Here is a 15,044-nt window from a genome sequence, read left to right as displayed (position 1 = left end):
GGGAAAGGTAAGATGGAACTTGGTAGGTTTGAGTACATGAGCTTCGAGGGGAACTGCTCATCCAGCTGTGAACTAGAATAAGTGCTGCTATCTAAACGTGTCGTGATGTTTATCAGTCCTGGGATCAAGGTAAGTGTGGTTCCAAGGAACAGTGTCAGTGGTTGCATAGCTTACGAGTAAAGGAACCCAATGTGAGTTTTGCAAGTCTTCCCATGTATGTGACAGCCACTCACGCTAACTTATGTTTGGTCTATACCATAGGACTAAAGTGAAGATTTTCAAAATGTTGATTCCCAGCTCCCTGTGAGGATGAAGAGCACATTCTGAGATCCCATACTTTGCAAACAGTGAATTTCAAATCTGTCAGTGGTTCAGCATTAGGATACCCACTACAGACTTTTAAATGGTGTCATTTATTTAAGAAATTAACTACATACCAGGATTTTTTTTTGTGAGCATTTCTGATTAACTAAAAAAGCAACAGTATGGAACCACTTCATACCTCAGCAGATTAGAAATAGTACTATTGGTAATACCTCAGTAGTTGTGAAGGTGAAGTATAAGAAGTTTTCTTGGCATGTGATGGCAGAAATACAAAAATGTATGCATTGATCATCAGGTGTACAACCAAAACTGCCAGTGGTCAGCACTAACTTTGATTTTCACAGCTTTTGTCAGTTTTAAGTTACATTTAAAATGATGTTTTAACATAGTTTTCCAAAAGTAATAGAATCATGGAGAAGAAATGATGCCATATGTCACATAAACCTGGATGTAAGAGGTACAATACTGCAGTAATAGGACTTCCAACCTGCTGAGATACCTTTGTAAATGGAAATTGATTTTCTCAAGGATTCTTTACTGGGTGAAATAAATTAAATATACATTTGGTTTTACCAGTTTAAAAACCTCTTTGTTAAAATAAGAACAGTGATATAGAAGCATGCTCTAATAAATTAAAGCAAGATAAATTATATCCAGCAGCTTGTTGAATACCTCAACTTAGGAGGTTTTTTAAAACCTGAAGAATACAATAGAGGCCTCACAGGAAGATAGCCTGCGGATGTCACTGAAACACTTTGACTAGATAAAGATTATTTTAGCTATGATCATGTAACCATGTGTCTAGGCTCCTTTTTCCTCTTTTGCTTTACGCTTTTAATTTGATAGGATTCTTCTTGTGAATATTTGAGTTGGAGTCAGTTTGGTTTAGGTCAATAGGCCTGCGTATGACCTTAGAAATTAGACAGTCAACCTCCAAATGCTGCTCAGACACTTAAAGTTAATAGGTTTTTACAACACAGATGAAACTGTTGTACTTATTTTGCTGTTATAATTTACTACATTAATGATCAAAAAAGAGTGAAAAAAACAGAGCAAAAATGTTAATTTCAAGCACCATTACAGAAATACAACACAATAAAATAAAAAATCAGATAAATGTTCATTTGCTGTAAACTGACTGTTGTTAAGAGCCCATTGCCCTAAAGCAAGTTATGCTTGTAGCAGCAGAAGACCTAGGTCACTATCATTTGTGAAATGCAGATTACTTAGTAAGGATTTTTGTTAATGTTTTAATAGAAAAAGAGTGTGATTTAAACAGTGTTTCTTCAATAATGAAGAGTTGGTGTTGTTATGATGATTGTGTTTATCAATTTGTAAAGGGCGAGTGTCAGGAGGAAGGAGCCAGACTCTTCTCTCTGATGTCCAATGACAGGACAAGGGGTAATGGGTGCAAGCTGGAGCATAGGAGGTTCAACCTGAACATAAGGAAAAACTTTTTTTACTGTAAGGATTACGCAGCACTGGACCAGGCTGTCCAGAGAGGTTGTGGAGTCTCCTTCTCTGCAGACATTCAAAACCCACCTGGACGCCTTCCTGTGTTAACTGGCCGAGGTGATCCTGCTGTGGCAGGGGGGCTTTACTGGATGATCTTCTGAGGTCCCTTCCAACTCCTGAGATTCTGTGATTCTGTGGTTCTGTGTTAATACACTGCTGCCTGTTGCTTTAGTGGCTAAGGTATTCTTGGGTAAGTGTAACAGACTGAAGTCTCACTCTAACTCTTGTCAGTGTCTTCTCCATCCCAGTCCAGTGCTGAGTACCAAATCCTCCAGCTCCAGTTGCTCTTGTTCACAATTCTCCTTCTGGAACCTTCCCTTTCAGGCCTTGCCTTTTGTTAGCAGATGGGATTTGAACTGTGCTGACAGGAGACGGATGTGTCCATGGACTGGATCTGCGGCTGTTTGCTGGCAGAGCTGATTCTGCAGCTGAAGTCACATAGTCTGATTTACTTGTTACCATTTCAAATGTTGTTGTATCATTTATCTCAATATAGAGACAGTTAAATGATGCAGTCTTGCTTCCCCAAGACCAAAGCTGAACTGCAATCTCTGACAAAGTTCACGTGTATAAATAGTTTACAGTACTCAGGTGACAGCAGATCCTTCTGTAGCTGCTTTTCTCTGTTGAAAATTGTGTATAAAATAGAAAGTAAGTGATACAAAAAATAAGGGCATTCAGGGTTAAAACTGAGTAGCGTTTGTTGAAACATGGATCCCTTGAGAAGATTTCAGTCTTTACAGTATTAGCCAAGTCAAAGTAAGTATCAGAGCTGTTTCTCTGGTAAGAACTGGAAGGCACCTTAACTGTTCAAATTTGTTTAAAAACTCAGGTATGACAAGCTTGCTCAGGTTAAAGCTGCTGTGTATGTTTACATCTCAGTCTGGATCTGAGTCTTGTTAATAATTTGGTTTGCATTACTTATACATATCTAAAAATCAGTCAGAAATTTTTTTACAAACTAGCTGTTGAATACTGGCAGTATAGTAGGAGAAATGTAATCTGGGTAAATATTTTTTTAAATAAAATAACTTCTCCAGTGTTCTTTTGCATACCAAAGAGGCCTAGTGACACTTCTGATATACCTCATGCATTCTGACATATCTACAATTTCAGCCAGATAAACATGCAGTACACAGCAGAAGTGATTGTATTAGCTTCTTAGTTTCTGCACTGCCTTTTGTATTAAATAGTGACTTAGAAAAAGAAAATAAATCCAGTTCATGCATAAAGATGATTGGAGTAGAATAATAATTATGTGCATAAGTTCAGACTTAGAATGTAGTACCTTCTGGGAGAAGCCAGACTGCATGTTCAGTAAATGCATGCTCGTATCCTATTGAACACAAGGGAAATTTATTTCTGGTGTCTGAGAGCTGTATCCAGTCCTGTGAAGGGGGGGACACAGCATTTCTTGCTGAAGGGTTCAAGTAAGCTCAGCTGCTCTTCCATGAAACCTTTCACAATGGAGGCTATGCAGAAGTTTCTCACTCTGAATTAGAGCAGATGATCTGCTTCCTCCTGTATCCTCGCATCTTAACTCAGCACATACTCATTGCTTTGGATCTCCTTGCATAAAGCACCCCATTGCATAGCTGAAAAGCCCCACTCACTGTGGAGTATTTGTACTTATGTCAGCGAGGAATACATTTTGCTCAAGTCCTTTTTATGCGAGATTGAGTACACTCTGCAGATTGTGGGGATACACACACAAATACCCACTCTGGAGAGCAGTGCACTTGTAATCGGGAATTTGCCCAGGTATCAAGGAGCTATTTGTGCTGAGAAACATCATGCACGACAGCAAGTTGTTTTTAGAATTAAAGGGTATGGTAACTAATTCTGCATCTTGTTCATTTTTATAGGTGTGATAAGGTAGAAGATTAAATCCACTCATTTCTGTGGAATGCATTTCACTTGGAATGCAGGTAAGGGTATATTACAGTTTGACGAAAGGAAAACTATCAGAAAAGTGCAGTGACTTTGGTCTACAAATCTCTCAATTTTTAGTGTTTTGAAAGGCATAGGAATGGAACAGAACTGTGTGGAATAGTAGAGAATAAAATAGAAGCAAAGCCTTTGCTTTCTTACCTGTTCACATCCATTTTAACTTCTGAGAATGTATTTCCTCTTTAAATGGCAAGAAAAAGTAGCCTAGAGAAGCTCATAGGATCCTTAGGAAAGATTTAAAATCTTCCATCTGTGAAACTGTGATTAAAATATTGACACTCAATCAATAAACCTATGAAATTTTACCAGAGATAACTCTGCAGTAGTTGCAAAATTTTGTAGGATAATTAATATTGGAATAGTATGAATTAATTTATCATAGTATTAAAAAATACATGTATAGAGTTTGGAAATTTTTTGGCAGAATAATAAGGAAAGATACTTAAGAGAGATGAGCATCCTACTTTCTCATCATTCTCACATAAGTTCATGCTTTCCAGCTTTCTTGGGCACTATTCCAGTAAAGCAAAGCCCATGAGCTCTTTCTGTTATAGGAATCATTGCCCATTAACCACCCACTAGGGTGGTGGTCAGTAGGTCGAGAGAGGTTCTCCTTCCCCTCTACTCTGCCCTGGTGAGACCGCATCTGGAATATTGTGTCCAGTTCTGGGCCCCTCAGGTCAAGAAGGACAGGAACTGCTGGAGAGAGTCCAGCGTAGGGCTACAAAGATGATGGAGGGAGTGGAGCATCTCCCTTCTGAGGAGCGGCTGAGGGAGCTGGGTCCTTTTAGTTTGCAGAAGAGGAGAATGAGGGGAGACCTCATTCATGTTTATAAATATTTAAAGGGTGAGTGTCACGAGGATGGAGCCAGGCTCTTCTCGGTGACAAACAATGATAGGACAAGGGGTAACGGACACAAACTGGAACACAGGAGGTTCCACTGAGATTTGAGAAGAAACTTCTTCTCAGTGAGGGTAACAGAGCACTGGACCCAGGCTGCCCAGAGAGGTTGTGGAGTCTCCTTCTCTGCAGACATTCAAAACCCGCCTGGACGCCTTCCTGTGTAAACTCATCTGGGTGTTCCTGCTCCGGCAGGGGGATTGGACTGGATGAGCTTTTGAGGTCCCTTCCAATCCCTAACGTTCTGTGATTCTGTGATTCTGTGATTGCTGTCAGGGACTGAGCTGTAAGAGAAACCTGGGTATGTGATGAAGTTAATGGAATTGGAAGGGTCCAAGATTATTCCAGGTTTTATTTTCCCACAGGTGACTGTATATTGGTTCTAAAATAGCTTAAAATACAGTTTTTAAACTAATTATGATTTTATTAATTTTAAGGAATTTTTTCAGTGTTTAGTGTAGGAATTTGGCTACAGGTGTGCATATGCCTCTACCCAAAATATTTTTTTAAATGAGATGAAGCAAAAAAGTAGGGGGTTTTTACAGTATGGCTTTATATTACTAACAGTAGTTGTGAAGTGATATGCTTCCTTTTTATGCTTTCCTATATTTGATCACAGTTTTCTTATGAAATATATTGGTGACACAGACAATGACAACAGCAGCAGCAATAAGGGAAGAATGTCTGATCACCACTACCAAAACCTAGACCCCCAAAAGAAATCCTCACCTCATGAAACCGAAACTTTAACAAGATGCAGTGTTATCTGTGATGCTTACAAACAAGTACACTGGAAGTCAGGGAGCAGCCAAGATAGTATCAGTCTGTCAAGGTGTACATATTAGCTACAGATGTATTTAAAGTTATTTCTAATTCAAATGTGATTCTGCATATTTTGTACCCCTATGCAGATGCAAAATGCAGATAAGTTCTTAAAAAGAGACGTTTGGCATAGCATGCACTTGGAAAACACAGAATGTGAAACCCTGAAGCAGTTGCTTGTTAATTTTGTGTATTCTGTATGGTTTTTATTGACCCAAAGTGAAGACACAACCTCACTAGCATCCACTAATGTTTTGGACACCCACTCTGTGTGGACTGCTGGGTTTTGTGAATTATCAAATGCTCTAAATGAATGCAATAAAAATAAATCAGGGATACTGCATTGCAAAATGGGCTTTGTTCATTTATTTCTGACACGAATGGTTTAGTTTTAATTATTTATAATACTTCACAGTGCGCTAGTAAATGTGCTGCAACGTATTTTGTAGAAGAAATGAAGTCTTTGAAACAGCAGCCCACGGTACAACTGTCACACCCGTTTGGTACAGTGGGGAGTGACCACTGCGGGAGGGATGAGAGAGGGAAAAGTAGTTACATTGCTTTAATTTTCATTTTTTGTGGTATGGAAACAACTGCGCTCACAGATTTGCGACCTGGACATTTTGTTTCTGTTCATGCTGGCAGATAAAACTGGCTCATCGGGTGCAAATAAGAGCTGAGGGCGTTGTGCTGGGAATTACGCAAGTATTTTGCTTATGGAAGGAGAGCTGCTGCCTGCCTTCCCAGCCCAAACTATGAGGCAAACTCAATGGCTGAATAAATTAGTGTCACACGCGCAGATGGTAGAAATAAGCAAGTAATACCGAGGTGGCTGAGCCAGTTGTACTGCTGGGTTTTGGGAAGACTAAACAGACTGCAAACGCCGCAAGTCACTGGGCATATACTGGAATAAGAAGTTTGCAATTGCAAAATGAATCCGTTCTCTGGTTTCATATGTTCAGATCATCAGCTGCTCTCTTAAGTCAGCATTGGGAAACAAATAAGGACCTGGTTTTAGAGACAAAGCTGCCTTAAATAACCCCAAATCTCTTTCACATGATTGTGCATGGGAACTAAAGAATGGAATTGTCTCTTTTCGTGCAGGAACCAGGAAAAAAATAGGGCAATTGGGGAGGGAAAAAAAAAAATCTCAAAAAGAGTCAAGTATGATTATTTAATCTACAGTAAATAGAAATGAGCAGAAGTGTATTTTAATCCACCTTTCAATTTATACAGAACCTGAAAGTTCACTTTTGATCCTGACTCTGCTAATTCCCATGAGTTTGTAAACTCTAAAACCCTTCTAATAAAATTTTCCAGGTTTTATTTTTAGTACTTCTTAAATGTTTGAAGTCATTAGCTATCTGAATAAAAAGCTAATATGCGAGATGACCTGCTCTGCATCCAGGTGGAGGTGATGGAAGATATCTTGTATGGGGGGTGGTGTTGATACAACTCGCTTGGGGCAGTGAAAAGAGTCATACAAGCACACCATGGAAGGAGTCTTATTTTCACCTTTCATGTGAGAAAAAACCCCACCACAAATCCTCTCCTTTTCTCTACACCTGTTGTTGCATTGATAATGAAGTGGCATTGATAATGAAGTGGCTACTGTCTTAGCCTGGATTGAATGAAGTGTTGGATTTGCACAGCTAATTATGGTATATTTTCTTTCTCCTTTCTCTCCCACTTTTACCTTGCTGTTTCATACTCCTGATATATTCAACACAGGAAATAATCCAGAGAAATTAGTGTCTTCTTTGTGCCACTTTATGATATCAGCTATATCAATATAAATATGGAGATGCTACACAAAGGCAATCAAATTGATGTAAAGGTTTTACTTCTCAATAGTACTTGCAGCCCTTTGCTGCAGCAATCTTGTTAATCTCTATGGCTTTGGGGAAGACCAGAAATGTTAATGAATAGCACAGCTTGTGTGAGTTCTAGGATCTTAGAATTTACGGAATATGCTTTGCAGGTTGTTTTATTCTAATATCTTTCTCATGAAGCCACCTTCCTAGATTAACATGGGATTTAAAATACAAACCTTGATCCTGAACCTGCAGAGATTTACTAATGGCCTTCATTTTATGCACTGATATTTCAGGACTGTCCATAGTATGGAAGGGTAAGAACCTACATGAGACTTAGCAGAATTGAGATCCAGAATGCTAACTCCATCGTAGTCTTCTTCCTTAATTATAACAGTGCACCGTTTTCATGGACAGTTGCCACCTACCTCAATTAGAAATAGCTGCAAAGCAGCAGGTTGTGTTTGTGTCTTGATCCTACAATTTCTGACTTTACAACCCTGGTATCATCCAGTTACTGAACCTACAAGCATTGCTTATTCTTATTTTCTCTTACTCTCTTTAGCATCATGACAGAATTAATTACCATTTGCTTATGGCCATTCCAGCAGCATAGCTGGGTGCTGCCTCCTCTTCCTCCTTTTCCCTTCCCCAGAAGTGCTGAGTATTCATTAGAAAAAAAGAGAGGTGCTGTCACACCCAAAGGTGTCTCCTCCACTGAAAGTCTCACACTGGGTTAATCTCAATTCTGTAATCAAAAAGAAGCAGTTGGTCTTTGTAGTGCCCCTTACTCTGCTCTCAGAGTCATGCCAGAAAGAACCCTTTCTCACTGCATCACCTTCACCCCCTCACAGCATATGGAGACATTCTGAAGTAATCTGAAAAGGATGCATATGCCTCATTCCAGAAATAAGATTTGCCCAGTGTCTACACCACGTACACATTTCACTGCATGTTCTGATACTTCTCTCTATCACTCCTCCTCTCTTCAAGGACAACAAGTTCCTACAAGGTCTCCTGTCATGATCATGCTTTCCTCTAGGTCTGGCATGGCAGACATTGTCTTCCTGCTTCCCTATTGTGAAATTGTTGAGATTTATGTAAACAAAAGTAGCTATCCCTGGTACACTGATTCATCCAACTGATAGAAAGCTAAAACGTTACAGATAAGCCTGCAGTAGTTTTGCAGAGGTACCATGTAATGGGCCGATAAAGCACACAGTTACTGCATTCTCAGATGTCATTTACTTTCTCCAGGGCAGGGAAAGCCAATATGGGGTGAGCAGTAATGGTCTTCAGCAACTATAAAAGCAAAATGAAAAGTGACACTTTTCAGCTCAGCAAAAAATAAAAGTGAGCTCTCCTTCTCCAGTGCTCTGAACACTTGAGTTTTAGCTCCCAGCCAGGGCTGTCAGTTTAGACTAGACTCAGCAAAGTGAAAGCCTCTGCTGAAAGCATTATATCATCATCTTAATCTTTCTTCTCACTTTGTCTTTCTTGTTAATTCATCTTTGCTAGGCCTTTATTTACTTACTATCATACTTGGTTTGTTTCTTATACCTAAGGCATCCACATGATTTCCCATATGAAAAAAAAGGCGGGACCTTGATTTTAATGTAATGAGCATCAAGTTGTGCCATGTCTCATAAGGGCGCTTCTTGTTTGCCTGTAGTGAGAATGTCTGTGTCTGCTCTGTAGAATTTCAAGTCCTGTTTTTTTCTGCATGTCTAGGTCAGTATTACCGAGCTTCTTTCTTTGGGAAAAATAGTAACTTTTGAGATGAAAGGCTCGCAGTAGTGTACATTACTATTTATAGCAAATGCCTATTTCTTAGTTGTTGAAAGCAGAACACTACCACTATATTTAGAAATGTAAACTAATTCCTGATCTGTTTGAAGAAATCTCCCCCATTGTCTGCATATTCATTCTTTCATCATTACTGGTTCTTCTACACCTGCTCAGCAGCGCCTTCCACCAATGCTCTGTGTCCAAGGCTTGGGTTTCCATTCTGTCCTTTCACTTTCACCCTCTCAAGTGCAATATTCATGTATGGTCTTTTGACTCCCTGCAGATACCATATTTAGAGCTTTCTTTTCTTCCTTGCTGTCATCTCTGCTCTTCTCTACAAAGCCATTAAGTACCAGAGTATTTCTCATGCAGGTCTTTTGCCAGTGACTGCTGTATAGTTTTTGGACCAGAACAGTGCTCTGTACACATGAAATAGTTATAAGATAATTTCACTACCTTCCTTTTCCATTAGTTTTTTTGCTTCCTTGTCTATACAGAACTGTGGAAAGTTACAGCTTTTGGTCAGCAGATCTTCATCTGCTGGCTACTGATGGCTCGTACATTTGTCTTTGCAAAGATTTAAGTTTTTTGAAACTTATCTTCCTATTTTCACTACTCCTCTGTTGTCCACAAATTCTGCCTGTTTACTACATTATTACCTCATTAGTTTGCTTGTATTTCCATACACAGACTGTGTCCAAATATGAAACATTTTCTAGACTTAAAAAATAAATCAAACGGGATTATATCCCTACATGGAGGATTACCCTTCCTCTTTCTCATCCTTCATCAGATTCCAGAAAATTACAGTCTGTTTCTCTGTTACTGTCATGTGCAGAGACTATTTTATATATGTTCACTATTGCAGTAGTATATTATTTACCAAAGTTAATTTTGCTTGTACTGCAGCACACATGAAAATGAATACGCAACTTTTAGAAGTGTATAGGGATCCTCCAGCGAGCAGTAATTTTAACTAAGTTACAAATGTTCAAGAAGTCCAGACACACATTGAAGAGAAGACCAGAAATATCTTGCTGGACAAAGCTGGACTCAGATACAGCCATGTACTAAACCAGTGCTAGTTTCAGGGGTCTCATGGAGAGCATCTGCTGGTGCCTGCACAGGGTTTGTGGAGCAGTTTGTTGCAGTTTCTAAAGCTGGTCACAGTTCTGCCATCTGTCCTATTCGCATCTCCGGCAGGCAGAACTAAAGATAGCATTACTGTAAAGGTTTCCAGCCTGTTAGAAATGCAAGCCTTTTCGTTTCCTTCCCGTTTTACCCTTCTCTCTTCTTTGCCCGCTCATGGTCAAAGAGCCAGGCGAGGACTTCATGTTTTTCTGTAGCATTTTGCTTCCTGAAAGTGGGCCCTGAGGTGCTTGAGCTCTGCTGGACTCTAATCCCCAGTCGCATGCGTGAAAATTGTTCAGTTTAATTGCCTCAGGCACCCACCTTTTCTTCCTTTTTATTTACTTACTTTTGAATTCATTCCCATATTGGAAATAATATGTGCTTAAGAATGTACTATTACTGAGATAAATTTTTATATAAAAAGACAATTTCTAAAACTAAAAGCCAGTGAAAAAATCAGATTCTCTGTTTCAACTACTCCTTCCAACATTTTATGAGCATTTTACATCTAGCAGTCACCAGAGTCAGGCTCTGTAAGAACAGAATAGGACAAAAATTTCAGAGAACACTTACTAGGAGACCAATTCCCTAATGTGTCAGTGTAAGGCTGAGAGTTTTCTGAGTACCTGAGCTCTCAGCCTTTATGACAACCTATCATGAATTTGTTAGTCTCTCAGGACCCAGATCATAGTATTGTTCAAACACTTGGTTTTATCCCTGGGAAGCTAGCACAGCTAGAAATGGATTACTGACCATTCTAGAAGGAAGTTTTCTGTCTTGCCCAGGTGTATGATGCTAGAAAAACCCCTTGAATCACCTATTAGTGAGCTGTTAAATACAGTGAAAGCAAATATACTGCCACACACACATTCATTTTTCATGATCAGAGAAATAAAACAACATGCGGTATAACACATACATGACTTTCCTCCAGAAGAAAGGAAGGCAAATCCCTAACAACAGATATGTAATTAGTAAAAGACTGTATGGTGGTATATTCTGAGAAAGAACTGTTTAATTGTGGATAAATCTTCAGGATTAGTGTGAGTAACAGTTAAATTCCTCAATTATATTGGAGTAGAGACAGAGCTTAACAGATCCATGATAGCATATAGAATGTAGGTTTTTTCATCATGTAACAGTAAGAATTTGATGGACTAGTTGCAAGGGGAATATATAATTCCCTAAATCCTAAGAGTAAATAGTAGTTCCCTCTTTCCATCAATACTCTTAAGATAATTGCTTGTTTGTCTCACCTAAAGTACAATTTAAGAGTCATTGGGGTTTCTTAAAATTTACATCTGTTACTCACAAGTTTAATCCTAAAAGTTTCTAAGCAATTCTTCATATTTTGGTGAGCTGAAATAGGTGAAATGCATAATTTTATGGTTTTTTTCAGAAATAGGCAACATAGTTTCTTTGTTTTATCCAAAACTTTTTAGACTCTTAAAGCACACTGTGCAGTGCTGTAAATTTTAGACAGAGATTTTTTTTCAGACTAAACTCTTATACAAAGGGACTGTGTTCATCTCTATGTTTTCTCTCCTACATATAAAATACGACATAAGCATACTTCTGTGAATGAATGAGGGTCAGTAACCTCAGCACTTTTCTTGTGTGTTTTACACAGGAATCAGGTAATTTACACATTGAACCAGGTAATTAGTGCAATGTCTCATAAAATCAGAATTTAGTTTTATTACAAATCTTAAGCTATTAATGTAATAAACTTAAGAAATTATTACAGTCATGAAAACTTATGTCTATGGACAAAAACCTAGACTCAGTCTACGTATGAGAAATTTATTTCATTTCAATTACTTATTTTGATATGTGGTATCTGCATTCGATTACATCAGCTGAATCAGAACCATGAATAACAAGTGAATTACTGTTTATTACAAAGTTTATGGCCTGTAGTGTGTGTCGGTATATGAGTATTGGAATGAAGTGAAATGCAAGTCCTATATATAGATGTAAAAGTATTTAATATTCTAACACAGATTTGTCGTGCAGTGAGAAAGCATGGCTTTCAGAAATCTATACCATTGTTTCAAAGTGAAGTATTAAAAATTCAAAACCAAGTATTCATTTATGAATCAATAAATAGCAGTCATATAGTTTTATGGCTGTGCTTAATCTCACATATGTAAAATCTTCAGTGATATATGACCACTATTTATATGCATTTTAAGAGCTCTTCTATAAGAATGCTTAGTGTCCTTCCCTTGGGAGCTACACAGTTAAAAGGAAAATGAACACGAGAGCTTGGAAGAACAAATACATCCAAAGATGAAGAAATAATTTATAAGTTAGAGAAATCACACATACTGATCAAGTATAACATCTAGACTTTTATAACCCCAGGGCTGTGCTGTAAGCTCTATAGGCCTGTTCGGTCTAACAGGCTGTTAAAAAACACTCAAGAATTCTCCACTACCTACTGCTTCTGCCCTCTACATCCTATGTTCATAACCTGCCTCTGAAACCTCTGCTTTCAAAAATGATCATTGCAGTTTTGGCAGAATACCCGTGCATATGATGTTGGCTGAGTCTTGTTCTATTTTAGATAAACAATAAGGAGAAATGAGGCATAACAGCATGGTGATATCTTAGTCTGACCTCTGATCTCTGATAACTTTTCCATCAAATTACTGACTCAGCCCAAGTTCCTTTTGGCAAGTTCCTGATTGATAACATTATCCATGTCTCCTCCGTGATGAACCAACTCATATTTCTGCAGTGGTTTCTTTGCAAGAGAGGAGATGTGTTTCCTTACGGATGGGTTCAACTTAAGGAAGACACAGTTTCTGTTCTCTGGCAGAGACGGATCTTTGGTTTGACTCAGTATAGTAATTCTTGGTTTTATACCATTTACTTATGATAAGCTCATGTGGGGTTTCATGCTCTGGTTTTGACACATCTCATTTATATAACAGTTTCAAGTTCAAAGGTGTCGTGGTTCTGTTTACTGATGAGGAAAGTGAAGCACTCTTAGATAATGTGACTCACAGATGTCTGTGTAAGACCTGTAATGAAAGTTAAAATGCCCTTAACTTCCAAGTCTGTGCTGCATTCACTGGATATTTAAGCTATGGGAAAAGTCTCCTTGCTGTTCAAACTATATACATTAATATGTAACTCTTGGTTTAGATATTGCATCATTTCTATTATTAATTAACCTTAATATTACTCTCTCTGTGAGGCACATTGTCTGTCTGAGCCACAGCACTGAGCACAAGTTTTCCTTCTTCTGACTTCTAATGAAACTATAGAATAAGAAGGAAGAAAATGTTGAAGAATGCAAGCCACTGAAAACCTGCAGTTGTTTTCAATTTGTCTCTATTATAAATATGCTTACATTTTTAATTATAATAAATGTTTGCCTATAAAGAAGACAAGAAACATTCCAGTTTAAAAAAAAGAAGAGTAAGTAACTTGCCTCTCCTTGCATCTACTAAATGTCAGGTTTGATAGACTATCCTACAGATTCCAGATATGTCTAATATCGGAACATGTATGGACAATGCTACTATTGCATAAGTGGGGAAAGACAACCTTGTGTTTTAAGCAAAATATGAGATATGGGACTGATTAATTTCTTTAGAAAAATTTTTAACAGAAGTTGTTCAACTAATATTTTTCTCAGTATATTTTCCTGTGACAGTGACCTGAACTCTCTTGAAGTTATTTTTCAGTAACAGTGATTAGATTTCCTCCTTTCCCTGTTTATTTTAACAGAAAAAGGTTGTGTTTACCTTGATTCTTTAACTTTTGCCAGTTTTTTTTTATTAGTCCATAAGATTTTTTTCAAATTAAACTGTGCAAAACCCCTGTATTTTCATAATTTTTAAGGGGGAATAAACACTACTTTCTTATCTCCTTAGCACTTTGTCTCATCATCTGTTCAGTATGGATATGAATATCTACTCACTGGTTGCTGTGAAACTATATTATTTGTCTAGAAATTTTAAAGATCCTTGGATTTTAAGCCCTATGGACATATAATTAAGAGCATAAGGAAGAGCATAAGGACCTGAGCTATGGCTCATCCCCAGTTTTAATGACTAATAGATGTGTAATGAAAGAGAATGGTTGGAGTAATCACTAAATTAACTCTGACTTTTCTGGAAAGAGCATCACAGAGTCTGGAGCTTCCTTCCCTTTTACACCAGAAAGATGCAGAATAGATCTGGAGACTCTGCTGCAGCAGAGGGTACTTCTTTTGGCAAGGCACTGCCCACTGCTGGGGGCTGTGAACCCAGCTCCTGCAATGGATTCGAACCCAACTTTTCCATAAAAGGGAGGGTGAATGCTCTAACAGCTGACACAGACAGATAAATCCCATAATACTGTTGAACTCGACAGAGACTGTACGTTTTGTGCAAAAATACGTAAGCCCCAGCACTGTCAAATGAAAGAGAGAATTTTATACTCTGTTCCCCACTGATATATGTTTGGCTGTCATCTTATTTCATAGTTCAGGCAATTGAAACACTGTTTAAATGTGTATCATAAACCTATAGCTGAGAACATTTCCCTACTGGATTTAAACCATTACCCCCAAAGGTGTTAAAGAAACCCTGCTGTGTGTCGCTTTTTAAGATCAAGGGGCATTTTTGATGTTAATGCCTAGAAAAGGCAGATGAACACTAACAGCTGCTTATCCACAGGCTGGTGAATTGAATAGGGAAATGCTTCTGTTCTGGAAGTCAGATCTCCAGAGAAAAATGATAAATGGTGAACATCTATAAGTAAGAATGATAGTCTCTAAGGATAGTTGAGCAAGGCTGATAATA

Source organism: Mesitornis unicolor, unplaced genomic scaffold, assembly GCF_000695765.1.
Source record: "Mesitornis unicolor isolate BGI_N332 unplaced genomic scaffold, ASM69576v1 scaffold17305, whole genome shotgun sequence".
In the NCBI taxonomy this organism is placed as follows: domain Eukaryota; kingdom Metazoa; phylum Chordata; class Aves; order Mesitornithiformes; family Mesitornithidae; genus Mesitornis; species Mesitornis unicolor.
The sequence above is the reverse complement of the archived record's forward strand: the minus strand, read 5'-3'. Positions refer to the sequence as shown.